Source organism: Phalaenopsis equestris, unplaced genomic scaffold (genome assembly GCF_001263595.1).
Source record: "Phalaenopsis equestris unplaced genomic scaffold, ASM126359v1 Scaffold200557, whole genome shotgun sequence".
Classification (NCBI taxonomy): domain Eukaryota; kingdom Viridiplantae; phylum Streptophyta; class Magnoliopsida; order Asparagales; family Orchidaceae; genus Phalaenopsis; species Phalaenopsis equestris.
In genome coordinates, this window is record NW_018220374.1 from 187,927 (window position 1) to 204,304 (window position 16,378).

Consider the following 16,378-nt stretch of genomic DNA (forward strand, 5'->3'; position numbering starts at 1 on the left):
GTTCAGCTGCGGCTGTGCTGCCCCAGAAAGCAGCTGCGGGGAAGCAGCTGTGGGGAAGCTAATTGTCTGTTTGGTGCAGCTATGTGAAACAGCTGTTTCTGGAAAAATGACCATTCTGTCTTTGTTTGGTAAAATGTTTAAAAAAAGATTAACATTGAAATTTCTTTTACTCCAAAAGCAAAATATTTTATGTAATAAATTAGTGAAACTTGAAAGTGTTAATTATATAATAAATGTAATTGTTGGATAATTAGTTAGTAATTTTTATGTAATAAATTTATGGGATTGATTAATATATTTTAAAATTTTAACTTGTTAGATAGGTGAACATATGAAATAAAAAACTAGTTATAAGAATGCTCTTGTATTCAGTGACACGATTGTATTAAATATATTTTCCATTTAGGATTTAACATATTAGTAATGAACTAATTAATTTAACTATTTTTTAACAAATATCGATGAATACTTGAAATAAATCCAATCAAAGGGATGTGTGCCCATTTTTTTTTCCCAAGTTGAAATACACTTTCATTCATACTTTTATAATATATAAATTTTAGAAGTTATGAATATGAAGCTTTGATGATCAAACACATATTTTAATTTTTCAACGATTATGGACATGTAAACGTAAATGTTGCTAAAAAATTTAGACTGTGAATTAAAGTACACATTTGTGCTATATATTACAACAATAATTCATCTTTTACATAACAAAAGATTTCAGAGAAGTACATGATTACTCTTAATTTCAAACTTCAATGATAACATTCCAGAATTAAATAAACACATTTCAAGTAACCGATAACATAAAGAGAAAAAAAAACTCAAAAACTATTACAATGACAATTAGCAAGATAATTATATTATTTTTTACATTTACACGGTGTAGCTCCCGTGCCAGACTTCTTCAAGTGATGTTCTTCATTCTCGATCAATGTCATCTAGGAATCAATCGAACTGTCTGCCCAATGGAAGAACCTGCACTATTCGGCGATGCTCCGTGGGCAGATATAGAACTTCCCCCCGTAGTTGTGTGGCTGACGTGACGTCAGCAGTGAGGGTTGGAGGCCACAGTGACAGAGTGTTCGTCACGATGTCCCGGAAATCCGTGAGCTCATCTTCTCCAAAATGCAACAAAAGAGGAAGTTCATATTTATGTCAAAATCAATTCAACTCCAATTTAGGTGGTATGTATGTAAATGCTAATGTTTCAGCTCGCATATATAGAGCATAGAATTCAAACGACATAAAGAACTTTATATGGGGCAAAGAATACCATGCAGTTTGGCAAATCAGCCTTGCCCCAAAGAAAAATCAAAAGGATTGCATACTTCAATTAATATACGGGACATTTACATACATAACACTGCAATATAATTACATACGTACTTTAATTGTATAATTTTGTACTTTAATTGTATAATTTCTGTTAACAACCAATGACAATACATATGTGAATGCAATTTGAACATCGCAGTATAATATCTAATTTATGGAAATAGTTACAAAATGACTGTTTACGTTAGTCATATAAACTAATGTAAGATAAATTAATATCATTTTTTGAAGTAGTGTTTCTATTGTTTTTAAACTGTGACTCAGCTGCACAAAAGCAAAACAAATATAATTGTAAGCTAATCTCAAATGTCAGATTAAAGATGCACAAGACTTTCATGCACAATTTTTATGATAAGCGAAGGACCAGCATGATCAATATCAGAAAGGTTTTCCAATGATTTCACAATTATGGACATAATTCTTCAAGGAAATTATGCAATTGTGTACAGGCAAGATAGACTTCTGAGAAATTATACAGTAAACAAAAAGCTCAATTAAGATCATACTGTTGGATACTTGTCCACCGGAATATCCACCCTAATTCTTTTCTAGATGTCGATACCAGAAGTTCCTTGAGAACCAAGCCAACTATGTGCCGGGGAGTGCTGTAAAATTGCCAACTACCAAATGCAGATACCACGCAGTTTGGCAACCCAATTCATATGTTAATAGCAATTCCCAATTCAATTTCACAATTTAAATTGCTATTACAGCTCCAGATATTTAAACTATGTGCCGGGGAGTGCTGTAACATTTACATACATGCCACTCAATTCTGAAGTATTTACATAACTAACACATACTCGATTGATTTGGTTCGGATTCATAAACACATTCATTTATATGCCCCTAGCTTCAATTTTCTTAAAATTCGTTCAACTATAAATTTAAAATTCGTTCAACTATAAAGTAGAAGTACCATAGAATTAACCAAAATGATTAACTCCAATGGCATGCATCAGCAGTGGTATGTATGTAAATGCAGTGATAGTTAACCAAAAATTCGTTAAAACTGCACCCTTTTTCATCAAAGCAAACATTACTTAACAAGTGACAAGTTACAAATATAGCACTATAAATATACTTTCATTCAAAATGCCATATAAACTTTTTCTTTCATTTCCCCAGACTGCTCTATGTTTCGGTCTTCCTGTAGCTCACGGGAAGGGGCTTATGAGATGGGACAATTAATGATACTGTTTTATATATCTTTACATGTATATAAATATGAATAATTATATAATATTATATATAAATTTCTCAAAGCACATCATGAAAGGTTCAATTATAAAATATTTTGTTGAAAAATTCACAAGCAACAGGCTTTAAACCCAAGTGGTGTGGACTTGGGTTTAAAGCCATGGCCCTAAGCTTTGAAAGTTGCCGAGGGAGGATCAGGTCTTATGCGCATCTGGACGCTGGAACCAGGCCATTCCAGATCATCAATTGCTTCCCTGAGCACCGCAGACTGGAGAAGTAGATCAACATAAATCAAAAGCTCAGAACCGCAGACATTAATATAAATGTGTATATTACAATTTTTAAATAAACTTTTGGGGCATTTACATACAAATCACACATTTCTTATATTTACCTACATATTTACACAGCTAAAACCAAAACAATCACATTTGCATGCATAATACTAAAATATTGGACATCAAATCAAAAATATCATTATCACTAACTTCTTAAATATAAAATACTACTTTAATGCGTAGGTTTTTAATACCAAAAAGTTATGAATGTAAATATCATACTTTTAAGTACCAGATATGTAAATGAATAAGAATTGTGTGGTTAGTATGTAAATTCTCCAAAACTTTTAAATAGTATGCCAGGTTAGTGTAATTACTCTGACAGTAAAAGTGGCTGGAATAGTCCCTGTTGGCTCAAAATGGTAACCCCAGGAAATGGTGTCGAGATCGTGTCAATCACATGCTAGATTGACGGCCACATTCTCAAGGGTACCACAAAACCTTGTCTCACTTGGAGAGCATGCATATTTGCCTGTTGTAACAACACCCTCAATCATACGGTTCAGCTTCTCCTCAAACACGGGGACAATGCCACAAAATTTGAACTTCTTCGCTGCCGGCACCACCTACAAAATTATTTTAAACAGTTCAATCAGTACTAAAAAATAAAATAAATAAAATTATATAAATGAAAAATTGTTCTTCGCAAGTATTTCAGTCCACCACTCCTCCAAAGCATCAATTGTTCATTTCACCGGATCCCAATCCAAGCCCGTTAATCCACGTTTCAATTCCTTCTAAATTTTCCAATCCTTCTTGAGTTGATCCTACTTGTTCTTCATTTGCAACCTGTCATACATCCTGCCCGTACTTTCCTTGAAATTTTTGATAATATGTTGTCATCCTTTCTTATTAAAATATGTTGTGAGTCTATTTCTAAGTTCAATCTTCTTAAGACAGATGTCACAAAATAATAATATTGTTTTCTTTTCCCATATTGCCGGTGTACCGGTATCTTTGATCATATTAGCCATTGTATTGCTAAAATAAAACAAATTATTATAACATAAAAATAAAACAAGTGTAAAAAACAATTAACATATTGATTATGACAAAACACTATCACAAAGGATGTATAAAAGATAAACAAATTGATTAATGATAAAACCAATCACGATCATAAAGACATGACTCTGATGAAAAAAACACTATCATAAATGAAGTATAAAAGATCATCATTATACATCTGAAATAAGTAAATAAATCCAAGAAAAATAAAGATTCTTACAAGATGAAATATAAGTAGATACCATCCTTGAATCCTTCAGAGCAGGTAAGTTGAAGTATTTCCCGAACTCCCCACCTTATGTTTTTGGAAGGCTGACTAAGATGTTCTCAAAAGGTTTTGTGTAGGCTTTAAATGGATGAAACATAAATTAATAAAGTGTCATTGTAATAGTAAATATGAAATTTCACTTTAGACATTAAACCCACCATAATTGAAGCATATCAAATACAAAATGATAAGGTTCATGAACACAAAATCACAAGGGTATGAATATAAGTCATAAGTATATATTGCATATTCTCTAGGATTCTAAATTTAAATAATAGAAAGATTAGTGAACATACCATTTGTTAGAAATATTAGCAAACATACCTCTTAATTTAAAGAGGAGTGACTGGATTAAAAAATTGTATCTCATAAAATATTGCCATGCAAGCATTTCTATTTTTAACTTCAGAGATGGAGCAATTATCCTGACAAAACTAGAAGCCTCCCACCATGATTAATGGTCTGCTAACTTGAGTTGCAGAAGCAACCAATACCACCCAATCCTTATGTATGTACTTATAACACAAATCTTAATTTTAACAAACATACTGCCTTAACTAATCTTAGATGCTACAAATGTTAGATTTCCTTTGAAAATATTATAATTTAATTAAAGTCGATCGATTTGGAATGAAACAATAAATCGATTTGAAATTTATAAAATACAGTTAGCATTTCCTCAATCGGCCTCTTAATGGAAATAAAATGTATTGCTTTTCTTTCTCAATGTACTAGCAAATAAAAGATAAAGAAGTTCACACAAACAACCCTTTTTTCACTTCAGTCCTGATGCTAAATCCAATCGATCTCTTTCCAATGCCAAAACCATGAAACCTTATAGAGAGAAGATAAGTGATGACTTTTAAAAAGTAATTTATCGTTAAATAATCTTTAAATTTTAAGAAATTTAATCCAATGTAATGTAACTATGGGCTTTTAGCACTCTGCAATCCATCCAAATAAGAAAACACATTCCAAATTTGAGCATTATTTTAAAGCAGTCGCTAGAATTAGGTTGTCTGCACATGCCTCACATTCAAACAAGTTATACGTTGCCTACAAAAGAAAATTCTTAAGTAACTTAAAATAAAAAAGCGGCAGAGAAAAGAAGAATAGGACGGATCAGACCAAAGAGGGAAAAAGTGCCAGTGAAAGAAGCAGCAAATGTAAAGAGCTCGGGAGGCGCACTGTTTTTGCTGCAGCGACTATGGTATCTTCTTACGGTCGAATGTGTCCACTGACAAAAGAGATCGATTGCAATTTATATAATAAATTTTGTGAATTGGTCACAGATTAAACGAAGGACTGAAATGGATAACAATCAAGCAGCAGTACCTTTTTCCAACATGAAACGCTCGATCCACAGATGGCACAACAACCTTTCGACGGGCTGCGTAGCTTTGAGGGAGAGGATGGAAGAGCTTTGAGGGAGAGGATAGAAGAGGAAGGAGATCGATGGACAGGGCTTCGGGTAGTAAAGGAAGAAGATCAAACCAGCCGAACTGCCGAAGATGACCGACGAACAAGCCGAACTGCCAGAGAAGATGACCGACAAAGAAACGAACGAGAGAGAAGGAGAGGGAAGGAGCAGAGCTTGACTTCGCGTAACAAACCGAACGATCGAAGGGGCAACCAGGTAAAAAGAGAATCGCAGAACGCGCGCCATGGAGTAGATTTCATGGCTGGCTTTTAGCGAAAATTTCTCCAGCGATGGCCGTTAAGTTACCCTGCCGCGCTCCCAAAGAGGGGAAATCAGCGGTGGAGTGCCGAGAAGCCCTCCAGCCACGCCCCCAAACATACTCTTAGCCAGGTCCGGTGGCAAAACATAATTTTTGCTGAACATAAATAACTGCGGTGCAACACCACACGACCATCGCACCGCCGGCCTAAACAAACTCTTAGGTTCGACAGTCAAGTGTTGTACCAAAAGTTAGTTTGGCGGGGGAGTCATTTTTCCTAAGGCAGTTGATATCCCGCTTGTAAAGTACTTTTTATCTGAATAAAATAAGAATTATTGTTAATTTGAAATGAATTTATTTTTTGTACCCATTTTGGAACTTGTGCCAATTTAATAGGTTTCCAAAATCAAGGCGCCGTTTTGGGCTGTGCGTGAAATCTCTATATAAAGGTTTGTTGTAGATTTTTTGGTGCATTTGACTCTTTCTCCATCCTTCGGTCGATTTTCTCTTCCTTGCTTTCTCCTGCTTTGGGTCAATTTTGTGGAGATGGCGAACAAATACTCTCTGTAGCGCTTTGGTTCATTTGCAGTGATAGAGGTGTCGAACATTGGTTCAGCTGATGCTGTCGCTTTATTTGGGCTCGAGAGGGAGGTGTCGACCAAAACACAATGGGGTGGTTCCTGCCCAAATAAAGCCTAACTCCATCACGTTGATTATGACCTACATGGTCTATTGCTGGCGGATGGATATACCATAGTCACAGGAGCTGTTTTTATATATGTTTTCCTTCTGGGAAGAGCCTGACGGTTACGTGGTCTCGGGGCCGACTAGAAGTTTCATTTGGTCGGCATAGAAAATAAAATAACGGATTGGAAGCATAGGTTCATCATTCGATCGGACTGAGAATTCGAAGTGTTGAGCCAACCAACTGGAGGCTCATGCAAGAAAAAGAAGTTGGTCTTTGACCGGATATGAGGCATGTATTTCATAATGGAGGGAAATATCTTATTGGTCGTTCAATACACCGACATGACTAAATTTAAAAAAGTTTTGAACTCGAGGGAGTTCGGGGCAATGACATCGGAGTTCTGGGCGGCGTTTGATGCCGCGGAGGAAAATCGATAGCTGGATTGGTTCTCACAACCGGTGAAGAAGAAAAGGCTGCACTAAGAGGTAGCTTGATTGAGAAGAGTCAGAGGCGACCACTTGTCCCGTGTTTGGGATTCCGGGTTTAGATTTAATGCACTATGTTTATGAAACAATAGTTATAATTCAAAATATTTTCCTTGGTGATTTGATATTGATCGAGCAAAAGCCCTTTGTTGAATTTAGGTAAGAGAGTTTGTGAAGAAGAAACCATCCAGACTCCTAGTTACTTCTAATCGGATGTTGATGAGCGCTCAGATGGACTGCCTAACTAATCGCTTGCCAGTCCTCGATATGTGAGCCTCACCACCTTAATCACATAGTGGGGAAGCTAGTCGGGCATCTCCAATGATTCTCGAACCCGGGCTACTGTCTAAGGCTGCGGTGATCGTTGGAGAGGCCTCCGCCGAGGTTGAAATAGAGTTCGAGGCCGAGCCGACTGCTTCTTAGGAAGCTCGCTGTCAAAAGGGCAAGGCTCCTCCAAGCACCTGAGAATGATATTACCCTTCCTCCGGGAAAGAGGTATAGAGGAGCAGGTGATTGGAGCTCGATGCAGGAGAAGCTGGTTTTGTGACTAAGGACTCCAGTTTTGCTCTCATTGACATTCTGTTGGATTAATATTCAAATGGTCCCGGTGCAGACTAGCATGCTACCACAGTTGCAGGCGTCTTGTTGTCCAAGATCTTGGAGAAGCAATTGAATGAATATGACCCATGTGAGATATGTTCTTGGTCGATCGATTCCAACTTTTGGGCTTGCTTCGTCCCACCACCCGATAGCCCGGTACCTTGGGGCCAAGAAGTCGAAGACTGATGTAGTGAGGTGAGCTAAGCTCGGGGAGGCTCAGACATTGATGACTAATGAACGACGGCTGAAGTAGTGGATCGCTTGGCTAAAGCCGAAGAGTGGGCGGTTGAAGTAGTGGCCCTATTAATTAAGCCCGAGGGAAACTTAGAGGGCGCTTCTGACTGGCTATTCGTTAGTTTGGATGAGAACAAGGAATTGTCGAGATCTTGGAGCAACATCTAAATGAATATGACCCATAGGAGATCTACTGCTTGGTCAACTGATTCAAATTTTAGGGCTCGCTTCGTCCCACCATCTGATAGCCCGATAGCTTGGGGCCAAGAAGTCAATGACCAATGCAATGAGGTGAGCCATGCTCGCGAGGCCCGAGCATTGGCGTCCAAAGAATGGGCGGTTGAAGCAGTGGCCCGCTTGGTTGAAGTTGTAAAGCAATGACCATGCTAACTAACGCTGGGGAATACTTAGAGGGCGCTTCTGAGTTGTTATATGTTTTTTTGGACGAGAACGTGGAATTTTCAAAGGAAATCATTGCCATGAAGATTGTCGTGGAGTTCACTGTGGGCCAGACCAAGAATCTCTGGCTCGGCACCGAGCTGGCGATTAACCGGTTCGTGCGAGTCGGAATGGATTTGTCAAGCTTTTTTTTCCTCTCTTAGTGCCAACAAGAGGTGGCAAGTTTCAAGTTGACTGAGCGGCGGTTGACGACTCCTATAATGCGTGATCTAGTTGTGTGACTTACATGTACCATGGAAATAGTCTGTTTTTGTTTTTTATGTATAAGCTCAATTGTAATGAATGATAAATTTTGTAACTAATAGAGTAAATGAATGAAATTCAATATTACATTCAACCGGTTTTTTGATTATTTTGTTTTTTACCATACTACATTTTTTTGTCCCATTTATCGCCTGTGGTGCATATAATGTTCGGTCATCCATCACTAGAAGTAGTCGTTAGTCTGTACAGTTTTTATTCGGTCAGACTACCGTAACTTCGAACTTGGCACAGGAAGTTTGTTTAGTATTGTTTCTGTTTGTTTTTCTCTCTTTTATTTTTGAGGTAGTCGTCTGTCCATCGGTCACCGTATACTTCCCTTTCCAGAATAAATCTCTCTTCTGGGCTATGTAAATGACTAATTGAAGAGAGGAATAGAAAAAAAACGAACATACGAAAATGAAGACAGACAAGAGAAAACGCAAAACGTGGAGAGCCTACATGTGATAAACCTTACAAGGATAAGCCAAACATGTCTGCCCAAAAAAGATCGGGCAGATGCGCCTTTGACCGATATCTGCGAAAGAATACCTACATAGACTACCCATAACCAGAGATTCATGTGATATCGCAAGGATATGCCAAACACGTTTGCCCAAAGAAGATCGGGTGGAGGCACCTTGGACTGATATCCGCAAAATAATACCTACGTAGACTACCCATAACTGAAGATTCAACTATAGGTGTCTATTCTGGGGTCAAGAGCACTCCTAAAGAGACGTATCCCATTTAATTAATTACATCTTGAGAGGTACTCAATAATACTCTCGATAAAAAGAGTTTCACTTATATTTCCATTATCATGGGGCAATAAGTACTCAAAGGAAAGTTATTCTGTGTGGGAACGCCATGATGCTTCAAAGCTCTTGCTAAGCCATCAGACAGAGTGAGTCTCTCACATCCCAAATGGGTAGCGACTTATTGGCATACGAAGCCCACAGAATAACCTAAATTATATTGACGGTGATATCCCAACACGTCAAAGTACGTCCGGGCCATAAGGAGAGAGGATAAATCATCATATTTGAAATAGGCGACAGCTCATCGACATCGGGTCGTCAAAATGATATCAACGAAGTCAAGGAGCAATCGGGCTCAAAGGTGCTCAACAACAGGAAAATAGAGTTATCCGGTTAGGGTACCACAGACCATGTCATTCACAACTACTAGGACCCCAAGTCTACTTGTCGTGAAAGTAATCGACCCAACATGTAATGAAATCCACGACCAACAATCCGTGAATTGCATCATCCACAGGAATCTCGGTAGCCCTAATGTCAGAAGAACAAAACTCTATCCTATGACTATCGGCTGGAGCTCCAAGAGGTGGGTCTTACACATGTCAAACTGGCAAGAATTCTTCAGGAAAAGAAGAGAAGTAGAGGTTCAACTAAAAAGTTGGAAACACTCCAAACAAGAGAACTTTACACCCTGGCTGGGTCGTGGAGCCTCCTATCAACCTAGCGCATTAGAAAACCTCCTATACAAAAATGTATGCTTGTCTAGTCGGGTTGAAGAGGCACGGGGCCTCCTCTCCGGGACATGCAAATATGATTCAGTTATCTAGAGCGGTCCTTAAGTATTGTGGAGGCTCTATTATTTGGTGATAGCCATACATGCAACCCATTTAAATCTGTCCCGATGGCCATGCAGGAAAGTAAAAGCAGGTTTTAAAATCTTAAATATTTTAATCCAAAATTTTAATTATCTTGAACGTTTTATATATGAATTTTTGAGCATAAAATTTATAATCTTAGAAGCTTTAATAAGCATGGATTATAGTTTTTGTGGAATCCCATATGCACAGAAATAAACAATGAAAAATAATTAGGCAAGTGCAGACATGCAACATAATGCAAAACAAACCTAATAAAATAATAAGAAAGGCCGGTGCCACTGGATCGATAACATATCCCTGAAAAGAAAAAGAGCGGTCGGACTACGCATATACACACTTGATCGAAATTTTATACATCAATGTAAAAATACAGAATTAAGATACGGGACACGAGTATCAAACTTGGTCCCCTAAATGTGGTTCCCGCGCCAAACGCATCGGAACCCGTTCCCGTATCTTATTTTTTCTACAGGACTCTCATAGACTCTAAAAGTACATAGAAAAAAAGATAAAAAATTCAATCCCGCATGAAAACAAAGTTAGAGGAAAACTCACATACATATAACATATAATAAGCCATGCCTTATATGCGGGGGAGCTAAATAACATCTACAAGTAAATTGTTAGAAATCATTACTTGCCCCCTCCATAGTGGTACCTGTGTGTGCACATAGAGGCATGGCTTTAGGGCTTACGAACTTTTCTACGTTTTTGCGCACTAGCAAACTGCGCTACGAACCACCTCTTAAAATCAACAAAGAAGGTGATTACCTTAGCTGGTAACCCGTTGAACCACTTGAGGGTCGATACCCTCATCTGGTGAAGAAAAGATGCCACTTCAGTGCTTCGGTAATCTTCAACAAACAAACAAACGATTCAAACAATGCAATGTGAATGGTCAGATCAGACCGACTCTGACAAGAGTCGAGTGACGGAGCCTTAAACTCCTTTGGGGGTTCAGCTTCTGAAATTAGCTGAAAGAATACATTCTTTGGCCGGTGAGGGGCCTTCATGTGCTTAAAATGCTATCTGTTAATGCACCAAAACTTACCGGGATGTAAGTCAGTCGTACAACGCAAGAACACATGTCAAATAGTAATGCGGTTTAAGAGTACCGTGTATCGATCCCACAGAGCATGTAATATTTTTTTCCACAAAAAAAAAAAAAAATTGTTGTTTACTAATTTAGTTAACCTGGATTGGCGTTTATTTGAAAGAAGTTTCAAGTCTTAAGGTCCTAGCAAAATAGAGTACTTGACAATGAAAGAAAGAAGAAAATAGTGGGAAAAGTTTGTGAATTCTTTTAAGATAGATGAGGCTCGTGCTTCTTTGATTTGGGGATTGTGGAGATCGATTTTTTCCTAAATATTTTCTTATGTGATTGTTTTCAATCGAGGACATAGTGTTAATTACGCCTATGCATAGATCAAAAGAAGCCTAGAATCTATGAAGTTGAGGCCTCCTTATTCCCTACGACATTTTGCATGATTTTTTCGATGATTGTAGAATTCCACTGAAATCTCTATCCTCTTGGAATTCTGTGGTCAACCCTTCGTTTTCGTTGCGCGAAGACAAGATGTCATAATTTCATGAAACATTTTAATTTCCCAGTTGGCCAGAATAGGAGTGAATTAATATCGGAGGTTAACAAAAAATAATGCCTATAAAAGCTCGAATAATACACTTAAAGGAAAAACATTACAAGAAAAAGCACGATAAATCCACTACTCCCACGAAGAAAAGTTTAACCGTTTATGATGGAAAAAACCATAGCTAAATTCACCATTTGAGAATCCTTTGAATTATAAGAAATTGTTCTTTCTGCAAAGTCAACATCTTTCCCTCTTACACAAACTCTCTTAACCCACTGCAAAGAAATAACTCTGCATATCAGGTTTCCACCAAAAGAGGAAGACAAGATTCAAGAGAGCCTTCAAAATCTCTCCCAAACTCTCTTTTACCTCCAAGCACTCACTTTCTTTGAAGCCCTAAGAATTGATTATATAGAAAGAATTATTGCTTGAGCCATCATTTTCTTCCTAAAATGATTTCCCGCTCGTCTGCATGGTCACGCCCATTTCCGGCTTGGTCACACCATTAGACTGCATGGGCCGCTGTGGTCACACCTGATTGTGGCATGGCAACGCCTCCACACTATTTGAGAGGGCATGGTCACACCAATTCTAGAGCGGTCGCACTAAATGTGTTCGATAGTTGGCGTGGTCACGCAAGCAGTGTTCGATTGGAGGTGTGGTCACGCTACTTCGCGACAGTTTTTTTGCTTGTTTTACTTGTTCCAACTCGTTTGTATTCACCTTATGCATCCTGTACAATACAAAATTTTTTTTTTTCTCAAGCATAAATCTGTGAAAAATAAATAGGAAAGACATGTAAAAAGCATAAAAATTAGCTAGTAAAATTATGTAAAATTGACTCATGCTAATACCCTCAAACTTTCCCTATTTCTTGCTCTCAAGTAATCATAGGGCTCAGCTTGGATTATTATGAATTGTATCACACTTCTGTAGGTTTCTAACCATTCAACCTGTTTATCAAGACTAAATTAAATTGTTTAAATGTCATTATGATCAATTATCTTTAATGGTTAATAACTTGACATTTTTTTAATTCCTTCATTTCTTCCTTCACAAGATTCCGTAGATTCTTAAATTGGTGTGATTTAAAGTCTCTTTTGTTGATATCAAATGTCTTTAATTTAGTTTAAATGAATTTTTCCCTTGAAGATAACTTTCAACGTGATTTTAATTAAAAAATAAAGTCCAAATTTATCACTTAAGTTTCAGTAGACTCTCTTATAATTTCTTTTCTTTTCTTGAATTTCTATTGTGCCAAACTCTTGCTTCTTCATTTGGACTTTTCATTCTTTTGCTTTTGTTTTTTCTTTTCTCTTTTTTTCCTTTTTCTTTTCTCCTGGGAATTACTATATTTGGTTGACAATTTTCTTTCTAACTATTTAAAGGTGAAGAAGGACAGTGTTCTTAAGCAATAAACTAATACTTGGTGTTTTAATGTTCTACCTCCAAGTTATCTTTTCCAGTTAAGACATACGTTCACATTAATTTGATTCAAATGAGCTGAAAAAGAATAAAGATATTTCTGATTTGCTACTCAATATCTAAATCACACATTTTTAATAACATATGAGTTCTTTAAGTAAAGTCTGAAGTTGTTTAGTTCTAAAATTTTATTATAAACTCTTTGAAGTTAATCTTTTTAAAATGACATTTATCTTCTTTTAATATATCATGGATATGCAAATTGAATTAATTGGAATTTCTAGCCAGAGTTATAAAATAAAATGTAAATCTTTTGTCAAGCTATGTGAATTATCTATGAAGTTTATAATGAGGTAAAGTTCTTTCTGCTCCCCCCCCCCCCCCCCCCCCCTTTTTTCTACAAGATGTATATTAGAAAAGTAACAATGTAGATGAAAGGTAGCTAAGTGCAAGGAAAAAAAGGTAAAAATAGGTACATGAATCTCAATAGGTACATATGTCAGAAAGTAAGGAAGCATGATAGTACAAATCTTACTATAAGAGGAAAGCTACTCCATAGAGAAACAAGTCAAAGTAAAATTTCAATGTAAAATTTCAAACCAAATTTGAAAGAAAATTTCAAAATAAGACTTGATACAAATGCTGAAAGTAAAAGCATGCTCCAACACATCAGATAACACTTAGGTTATCACCCAAGATAGTGTCCGGTTTAATGTCATCAACATAAGAATAAAAGCTTCCTCCAGGATCAAAGCTCTAATTTAGTAATCCCCGATCAATCACCCAATCTCTTATTGATCCTGAAATTTCTATTAAATCCTTAAATTTCAATTCTTCTTGTAACTTTTTCTTCTCAATTCTGTAACAGTCATCTTGAGAGTATGTGGGGGATTGATTCAGATTATTGTTCCTAAAGGTTCTTTCTAAATTCAAAATTTTCTCAATTAATTCTTTTATTTGCATAAGAGTGTCTCTCTTACAAGTTGCAAGAAACGGATCCCTATAAATTACTTCAAGGTCTCTTAAATTTTGTGTGGTCTCTCTAGTTTTTTCAGGTTTTGGATCTAATTCTATTGGTTACTCTCCTTTCTAGGGCTATCCTGCAATTCTCTCCTTGGAGCACTTTTGTAGGCGATCCTATAGACTCAATTATCTCCCTCATAAAGCAAGGTGGTGCATTGAAAGGAAGAGCAGATTCTTCCTCATTCATCTTCTAACAAAAATCATACAACTTATCATACTCTTCAGAGAAAAACTCTTCAGATTCAATGTTATGACCCTCTACTATCCCTGACATTCTTTGGGTTTCTAGGTTAACTACTTCATTTGATTTTCTATGTTTCTTAATGCAGCAGTTTGGTTTTGTAATCGATTCAGTAGGTTTATTGACAATTTAATCAAGTGCTAATTTTCTTCAGGGTAGTCACTATCTTGATTATTTCAACTTTTTGCAGGATCAACTTGGGTGTTCTCTCATTGCTGATTGTCTACACTAGGGTTATTATTATTCCAGTTGAAGCTTGGGTGGGTCGACCAACGTTGGATGTAGGTTTTAGATTCATTCCTCAAATTTATTAGCAATTCTTCTAACAACGGGTTATCCTCCCTAAATTGGGGTTTCGAGGTGACTTCCCAAGGTTGTGTTTGGCAAATGTGGTCTTTGCCCTAGTTGTTCCAATTTTCTATAAGGTTGGCTTGAGTTCTCTCCCAAACTTAGATTTCTTATTCTAATGTTATTAATGTTCCAATTAGCGTTTGGATAAGTAGTCCAGTTAGGGTTGTAGGTATTAGAAGAGGGGTGATCAAAACTAGCTCATATGTCAAGATATTCAAAATTCATGTGACTACTAGCCCCAGGCTAGGTTCTAGCTAAGACCAGTACATGAAAGACCCAAAGTAAGGGATTCCTTTGGAACATAGCTCAAATAGGGTGGTTGGCACCTCAATTTCACCAAAACACCAAACTTAGCCTTTTGCCTCCCAAAGTTACCCAATTTACTAAAATACCCCTAAATTTGCCAAAATTACAGAATACCCTTGGTAGCCCAAACTTTACCAAAACCGTCAAAATCATCCCAAATGTCCCTAAAATAAATTTGGACCCTTCAATTAAACCCAATTTGATCAATTTTACTAACTTGACCAAAAGCCCCAAATTGCCTTTAAAGGTCAAATTTCCCTAAATTCACCCTAATTGTCCACCAATCTGATCCAATTTCAAATCTAAATTCAAATTCATTTTGATAAAATTCAATTCAAACCAAATCTAAGTCCAATTGACCCACATTTGAGTCCAATTTCAACCTAAATAAAAAAGCCCCAATTTGGCCTAGAACCAAAATCCCACTCGAACCAAAATCCCACCTAGAACCAAAATCCCACTCATTTGAACCCCCAAATCTTTCCAATTGCCCCAATTATGCATCATAAACTCTTCGAAACATCTCCACACACCAAATTGAATCTTCAATTGGCCTTTTTAAATCCCTAATTTTTCTCAAAACCAACTTGGACCAAATGTCTTGACCCCCAACTTTTTAAATTTTGGGTTTTATCCAACTTGGGCTCCTTTGGGGTAACTTGGCCCCCAATTTTACTCCAAAATTTTCATGTCTCCAAATGTCCCCAAATTGAATGTCCAAACCCCAAAATTGGCTCCAAATTAATGTTAAGAACTCTTCATGACATTCCCTTAGACCATTTTGAAATCTCAATTTGGACATAGACCAACTCTACCCCAACCTAAACCCAAGTCTAACCCAAAATCCCCAAATTGATCAAATGTCCAAAATCTCAAATGTCCAAAATCCTTCAACTTCAAATTGAACCTCTAAGTCAATTCAAAATCACTCCAAATATTTTCTAAACTCTTTATGACAATCACCCACAAAAAAGTGATCAATCAATTGGGCTCAATGTCATGACTAGCCTAACCTAAACCAAAATTCAAGACAATTCAACCCAAATTGAACCCATGCACCAAAATTGATTAATCCATACCCAACTGACCAAATTAATGACACCACAGCAACCAAATGGAGCCTAGTGACTAGGCTAGACTCACCTAGCCCACCCTAGAAGAACTATGGACCAGTGGTCCCTTGATTTAAGTGATTTTACCCATTTTTGGCCTAATCTTGAAATATCTTCTCAATCATTACTTACCCTCGGGGAGTTAA

General features: G+C 36.9%; 1 long non-coding RNA gene across 1 annotated transcript; it reads right to left on the reverse strand.

Moving 5' to 3' along the window:
- Window positions 1–2,632: 2,632 nt before the first annotated feature.
- Window positions 2,633–5,575, reverse strand: LOC110035882. Its single transcript, XR_002295180.1, has 5 exons — window positions 5,494–5,575; window positions 5,287–5,395; window positions 4,111–4,236; window positions 3,200–3,448; window positions 2,633–2,812 (listed from the first exon to the last, which is right to left on the reverse strand). It is a non-coding gene; the product is annotated as an uncharacterized LOC110035882 (long non-coding RNA).
- Window positions 5,576–16,378: the final 10,803 nt, after the last annotated feature.